At 51.1% G+C, this 7,999-nt stretch overlaps 1 long non-coding RNA gene across 1 annotated transcript; it reads left to right on the top strand.

The window, feature by feature from the left end:
• The first annotated feature begins 206 nt into the window (after positions 1–206).
• Positions 207–1,528, top strand: LOC123089552 (uncharacterized). Its single transcript, XR_006442318.1, has 3 exons — positions 207–374; positions 716–1,033; positions 1,305–1,528. It is a non-coding gene; the product is annotated as an uncharacterized lncRNA (long non-coding RNA).
• Positions 1,529–7,999: the final 6,471 nt, after the last annotated feature.

Genomic DNA, 7,999 nt, shown 5'->3' with positions numbered 1-7,999 from the left:
TCCCCTCCGCCTAGGGCTGGACGTCCGAGCGAGCTTTTAGGCTCGGCTCGAAGCTTGCTCCAGCTCGGCCCGTTACAGCTCGGCCCGATAGGATAATTAAACGAGCAGAGCTATGAAAAATAGGCCCGACTCCTGACCGAGCCGAGCCAAGTTTCGCCCGGTCTAGCTCGGTGACTCGTTGAGGCCCAGCCCAATCCCCCGTCGGCCTCGCATAGCACGCAAAGCAGTTTCCTCACCCTTATCCCTTTCTCTGCCCGGCGCCGCCACCCCTCTGCCCGGCGGCATCGACGGCGACGGGCGACGCCGCCTTCCCTCACCACAACGGACGCAGGAGGACGGGTCTCCCCTGGTTTCTCGCTGAACGACACAGGCAGGTAAGCGATCTCCTCTCTCCTTCCCATCCTTAGCCCTAGCTCCCTGCACTGGCGCACACACACGCATGAATTTTATGGATGGATCATGGATGGATGGATGCTTGTGGTTGTCGGCTGGAGAGTGCAGCTAGCTAGGAAACGCAATGGATGGATGCTGAATTTGATTGATGGATGGATGCTTGTGTTCGTTGGCTGGAGAGTGCCGCTAGCTAGGACGGATGTTGCACCAATTTGATTGACGGATGGATGAATTTATTTGTATTGGATTGTGTAGACTGATTATTATCTATGTAAATTTTTGATGATGATTGACCATTTGTTCTTTGCTGATGTGTGAAAAGCCCCACTGTCGCAAGAATAGACAAAGAAAAGGGGAAGGAGAGGAGAAGGAGAATGAGAAAGAGAGGAGCTTGGTCTCCATTATGAAGACTAAGCCGCCTGCCCCAGGAAGCAGAAGGGGAAGGGCAAGGGCTGTGTCGCTGCCAAGGAAGCGGGCCAAGGATTACGGCAATGTCCCGCTCGCCGAGTTGTTATTACGGGTAAAAAAAACTCCACCGCCTTGACGTCTCGCTGACCCCGCTGACGCCAACGGGCGTGCCACGATCGCCCCTGCCAACAGCTTCGCAAATGACTCCGAGAGGGAGACTACATCTTCACCGGTATGGTTGTGCCAAATATGCGTGTCCAAGCTCATGTGTTTGCTGTTTTTGCTATCCAAAGGTCAAATATATGTGTGTCCAAGCTCATGTATGTGTTGTTTTTGGTATCCAAAAGTCAAATATAAGATTGCACAGGCTCATGTATATGCTGTTTTTGGTATCCAAGAGTCAAATATATGTTTGTACAAGCTCATGGGTGTGCTCTTCTTGCTATCAAAAAGTCAAATATATGCGTGTCCAAGCTCATGTGTGTGCTGTTTTTCTGTGCTAGGCAATGGAGCATGATAGGCAAGTAGAGAAGGATTATGAAGAGGAGGAAGAGAATGAGGAGGAAGAGGATGACTAAGATACTCTGTTTGAGGAGGAAGATTCTCATTTTGATGTCAAAGCACTAAGTGTTATGCTATGCAAAATTGCATTGTTTGGCTGTCAACGTTCAATATTTTTGCCGTATAAAGTTCAAAGGAGAAGCTGTCCAAAATTCAAAAGCAATGATGCCCAATTCTCTCTTAGTCATATTTTTTCAATTTCTACACTTTCCATAGAAGAAAGCTTATTTTTCATCACTATGATCATTTTTTAAACCATAGACTTCTAGATGTTGCATTTTTAGCAATAGAAAGTGCTTCTTTTACAAATTATGGGTTTAATTGTTGTAGAAGATAAAAAATGGTATGTAAAAACAGGTTCTGCTACCTCCCAGATGTTATTGCGCTAGCTGGCTCTCGAGCCAGCTCGGTCTGAGCCGAGCCACCTAATGTGGGCTCGTTGGCTGAGCGAGCCGAGCCAAGCCGAGCCGCTCCAGAGCGAGCCAAAGCCAGGCTCGGATCAAGCTCGGCTCGGCTCGTGTCCAGCCCTACCTCCACCCTCTCTTTCCGAATCTCCTTCTGCTTGTTCTCTCCCCCGAACACGACCTCCAGCAGCCAACCGTCCACAACAGCGGCCTGCAAGCCTGCAACACATGCACCGACGACAATGGTCGCAACAATGGTGGCGAGAAGAACGATGCCATTGCGGAGGTGCCTACCACGGTTAGAGCAGCCCCAACGACGACGACGCGGGGTGGTGAGAAGAATGATGCCGGCGCGGCGGCGCCAACCACGGTCAGAGCAGCCCCAACAACGATGTGGCGAGAACAATGATGTCGGTGCCCATCACGGTTAGCGATGCAGGGCCGCGCCCTACGTGGAGGTAGCCCTACCCCGTCAAATTGTTCCTGTCGCTAATGTTGCCGCTGCCATCGTAGTTGTGCAGCTTATTCCCGTTGTCGCCGTTGCTGCAACTTTGATAAGCACGACATATGGCACGGATGTTGCTCCCGTCTTTGGCGACGATGTCGCTAGGTTTAGGGTTTCTTGCATCAAACCTGGAGACGGATTGAGTCGACATCGTTGGCCCTGTTTTTATTAGCGAGAGTTGTAAGTCATCGTGGCTAATCCAGGATTCCGTAGCTTACACACATGACCTACATGTGAAAAAAAGTTGGAAACCAACTAAGAAAACCAGAACGGGCGAAGACTCCTAGAAGTGACGCTATCATGGTCCAGGCGAAGGCCCTAAACAGAAGCGAACCGATACCTAATTTACAGGTAGCGTTGCTAATTTCTTTCAACAACAAATCGTAAAAGCATATTATGACATGAGAAGAAAGCATATTGTGACGGTGAACTCAAGGAGTCAATCCGTGCTTTATTATTAGGGAAAGATTTTTATAAACCAAACTAGTAATAGAACAAGAAACTAAAAGATCCGAATGCAAGATCTAAAGATATACCTTCATGCACTCACCTCCCCAGCAACGGTGCTAGAAAAGAGCTTGATGTCTACTACACAACTTGTTCTTGTAGACTCGTGTTGGGCCTCCAAGCGTAGAGTTTTGTAGGACAATAGCAAATTTCCCTCAAGTGGATGACCTAAGGTTTATAAATTCATGGGAGGTGTAGGATGAAGATGGTCTCTCTCAAACAACCCTGCAACCAAATTGTAAACATAATATGTTCGGAACTTGCTCGACACCCTAAACGGGGTGTGGCTCTTTCATTATATAGAGGTACCAAGAGGTACAATACAATGTTACAATATTAATACACAGACTACGTATATATACAGTCTAACACCCTCCCTCAATCTTAACTGTGGCCTAAAGTACAAAGCAAGGTAAGATTGCGCCTACAGCCTACAAACTGTGGCTGTGGAAGAGGCTTCGTGAAGATGTCAGCAAGTTGATCCTTTGACGGAATGAACTTGATACAAAGTAGCTTCTGTGCAACACGTACCCGAACAAAATGATAGTCAACCTCAATGTGCTTCGTCCGAGCGTGAAACACTGGATTAGATGAAAGATATGTAGCACCAATGTTATCACACCACAGAACCGGAGGATGAGTTGAAGCAACTCTCAACACTCTCAACAGAGACTGTACCCATATGATCTCAGTAGTGGCATCAGCAAGTGCTTTGTACTCAGCTTCAGTACTACTGCGAGACACTGTGGCCTGCTTTCGAGCATTCCAGGCGATCAAGTTAGAACCCAGAAATACCGCATATCCCCCCGTGGATCGCCTGTCATCAGGACTGCCAGCCCAATCTGCATCTGAAAAAGCTGAGAGCTCACACGATGGCGCAGGCTGAAGAAGCAAACCATAGGAGGCAGTAAGACATATGTAACGCAAAATACGTTTCACAGCTGACCAATGAGATGTCCTGGGTGCATGAAGAAACTGACATACACGGTTGACTGCATAGGAGATATCAGGCCTGGTAATAGTAAGGTATTGCAGACCACCAACGAGACTGCGATACTCAGTAGCATCCTCAGGTGAGAGAGAATCTCCATCAAGGGCAGATAACCGATCAGTGGCAGACATCGTAGTAATAGCATGTTTGCACTTCAGCATACCAGCACGACGCAACAAGTCCAAGGAGTACTTCTTCTATGTAAGAGTCAAACCAGCAGAAGAACGTGAAACCTCCAGACCAAGGAAAAAATGCAAAGCACCCAAATCCTTGACAGCAAAGTCACCACTGAGTGCAACCACAAGACGATCAGCAGCAACATGGGATGAACTGATGAGAATGATATCATCAACATAAACCAGAAGATACATCGTAACCTCAGGACGCTGAAGAAGGAACAGCGATGTGTCTGCAGTGGAGGGAGTAAACCCAGTGCCCGGAGAATGGAGCCAAGACGAGCATGCCATGCACGAGGAGCCTGTTTCTGTCCATATAGCGCCTTAGTCAGACGACAGAGATGACGAGGGCGTGCAGGATCAACAAATCCAGGTGGCTGACGCATATAAACCTCCTCCTCCAAAATTCCATGGAGGAAAGCGTTCTGCACATCAAGCTGACGAAGAGACCATCCACGAGTGACAGCAAGAGATAACAGCAAGTGAATGGTAGTAGGCTTGATGACTGGACTGAACGTGTCTTCATAATCAAGACCATACCTCTGTTTGAAGCCCTTGGCAACAAGCCGTGCCTTGTTGCGTTCGATGGAACCATCAGCATGTCTCTTGACTTTGAAAACCCACTTGGAATCAATAACATTGACACCAGATACTGGAGGAACAAGCTGCCAAGTGTCATTTTTCTGGAGAGCCTGAAACTCCTGTTCCATAGTAGCGTGCCAGTGAGGAATACTCAGTGCAGCCTGGAAGTGTCGAGGCTCGGCAGTGGGATCAACAGCAGTGTGAGCCATGCACGCGGCGTTCCTTCGGACAGAAAATGCCCGACTGACTCCGTGTACAAGGACGAAGAGGGACCACGGGCCGTGCCGGCGATACCGATGCAGCCGGTGATGGAGACGAAGCTGCAGCATCAGGGGAGCTCGCAATAGGGCTCCCTGGCGACGACGAGCCAGGCGAGGCCAGCCCACTAGCAACCGAGGCCGGACTGACCGGGTCCAGCTCCGGGCCAGTCGAAGCAACCGCCGGCCGAGGCAAAGATGCCTCTAGGTCGGGCGTGACCCCTCCTGGGTCAGGCGGAGCGCCGACTGCTGGACCAGGCGAGGCCAACGGCACACCAGGCGAGGCCATCCAGGGGCCAGGTGGGGCGCCGGCCGAAGGACTGGACGAGGCCAGTGGCAGGCCATGCGAGGCCACCCGTGGGCCAGGCGTGTCCGGCGCCCGCACGACAGCCTCCAGTGGCGGTGTAGGGGCGGGTACGCGGGTCGAACCCGATATGCATGGCACATGCACATCCCGAGCAGGAGCTGCCGCGTCAGTGTCCTGTTCATCAATAAGCTCAAGACGAGCGCCACGTCCAATACCTACAGCATGATTAGGCAACAACGCAGGGGCATATGCAACATCCACAAATTGATCAGGCAAAGGTATGAACATGTGCACCGGTTGTGAGGAAGTGGTAGAGTTTGTCGGAAGTGCGCGGAAAGGAAACACGTTTTCATCAAACACAACGTCACGAGAGATGTAAACGCAATTGGTGGGAACATGAAGGCATTTGTACCCTTTGTGAAGAGAACTGTACCCCAAAAAAACGCACTTCTTATACCGAAACTCTAACTTACGCTTGTTATATGGGCGAAGGTGAGGCCAACATGCACACCCGAACACCTTAAAAAAAGTGTAGTCTGGAATCTCTTTGAGCAAGAGTTCAAGCGGAGTTTTCATTTTCATAAGTCATGAGGGAAGCCTATTTATGAGAAAACAAGCTGTGGAGAAAGCATCACTCCAAAATTGAAATGGAACAGATGCATGAGCTAGCAAGGTGAGGTCAGTTTCAACAAGATGATGATGCTTACGTTCTCCAGTTCCATTTTGCTGATGTGTATGAGGACAAGACACACGATGCGAAATCCCAAATTTGTTAAAAAAAGAGTTGAGGTTGTGGTATTCACCTCCCCAGTCAGATTGAACATGAATGATTTTCTGCTTAAGGAGACGCTCAACATGTGCTTGAAACTTGATAAAAACATCGAACACATCAGACTTGCGCTTAATAAGATACAGCCAAGTAAACCGACTATAAGCATCAATAAAACTGACATAATAATTGTGGCCACTAACAGACGTCTTGGCATGACCCCATACATCAGAAAACACAAGCTCAAGAGGATGTTTCACAACACGACTAGACTCTGAAAATGGAAGTTGGTGACTCTTGCCCTGCTGACAGGCATCACAAACGGTTTCAACAGATTTATTGGACACAACTGGTAGTTCATGACAATGCAACACATGACGAACTATAGGAGCCGTAGGGTGACCAAGGCGTGCATGCCAGTGCGTAGGCGACACACGAACACCACTGAACGCCTGAGGAGAAGACTTCATGGATGGTGTGCGTGGTGCATCAAGTGCGTACAAGCCATGGCGAAGACGGCCGCTAAGCAGAATGGCCCTCGTGTCCCGATCCTTGATAAAGAAACGAAAAGGATGAAACTCAACAAGGACATTATTATCACGTGTAAGTTGAGAATAGACAACAAACTACGCGTAGCAGAGGGAACACGAAGGACATTGGAAAGATGTAGTTTGCGAAAATTGTGTGCAAGGAGAGAAGCCTGACCAACATGAGAGATGCACATGCCTGCTCCACTAGCGGTGTGCACCTGATCATGACCACGATATGGCTCCTGAGTAGAGAGCTTTCCCATCTCGCCGGTGAGGTGGTTGGTAGCGCCGGTGTCCATATACCATGTTGGATCAATGGAGTAGGATGGAGTGCGACCATGATCATGACTAGTCACGGCGGCGGCAGCCTGCTTGTCGTTTCCTTTGCCATTGTTGCCAAGGCCCAAAAAATCTTGCTTGTAGCGACGATGACAGTGAGATGCAATGTGGCGCTCCAGGCCACACAACTGGCAAGCCTGCGGGGCACCACAGGAAGAGCAGCAAGCAACCGACCGGTTGCCACCAGTGATGGATGGCGCATTGCCACGCGGGGTCGGCTGTGAAGATGGTGCCTGCTTGCCCCCTGAAGATGAAGACGGTTGAGGTTTGCCGCGAGTCGCGGCATTGGCGGAGGCGAAGCCCGGTGAGACACGGCATGCCCTAATGCGCTGTTCACGGCCAAGGAGTCGGGCATACAACTCGCGAGGTGGAAGTAGATCATCACGGCCATGAACGTTCTCAACGAGATTGTCATAATCATCGTCGAGCCCATTAAGAACGAACGTGGTGAACTCCTCATCCTGCAGAGACTGGCCAACCGAGGCCAATGTGTCGGCGAGACCCCGCATCTTGTTGAAGTAGTCCGTGATGCTGAGGTCACCAAGCTTGGTCTCACCAAGCTCGGTGCATATAGAATGAGCACGCTCCTGAGACTGCGAGGCGAAGCTGGTGTGAAGCGCCGCCCACGCCTCCCGGGATGTAGCAGCGAAGATGACCAGCGATGAGACGCTCGGAGTGAGCGAAGACTGGATGGCAGAGAGAATGGCCTAATCCTGGGCCACCCATGTATGATACGCCGGGTGATAAGTGGGCGGACACGAGATGGATCCATCAACATAGCCCTCCACACAGCGACTGCGCAGAAGAGGCAACACCTGGGCATGCCAGGACAGGTAGTTGTCCGGCGTGAGCTTCACCGGCAGCAGATGCGAGAAGTAGAACGGTGATGGCGCCGTGACCTGAGCGGCATGAGCAGGCATTGGTGGCGCGTAGAGACCCATCGACGGGGCTGTCTCGAGATGAGGAGCACCCGCTGAGTAGACGCCAGGAGCACCAGGAACGAGGGCGTCGGCTCCATAGTTCGTCGCGGCCCCGTAGGATGGTTGCGGCGGTGCAGCCACGAACCCGGACGACGCGGGGTAGGATTGGCGTGGCGACGCCGCGTAGGGCTGCGGTGGCTGCGCTAGGTAGTGTTGCTGCGGTGCCAGCGCCGAGTAGATCGGCACCGACGGTGGCCCGTGGTGATGTGGCGAGGGGGCCGCATAGGGTTGGTGATGATGCGGCGCCGCATAGGACGCCACGGGCCAGGAGGACTGCGGCGGTTGAAGGG

Source organism: Triticum aestivum, chromosome 1B (assembly GCF_018294505.1).
Source record: "Triticum aestivum cultivar Chinese Spring chromosome 1B, IWGSC CS RefSeq v2.1, whole genome shotgun sequence".
NCBI lineage: Eukaryota > Viridiplantae > Streptophyta > Magnoliopsida > Poales > Poaceae > Triticum > Triticum aestivum.
This window is presented reverse-complemented; position numbering and strand designations above follow the sequence as displayed.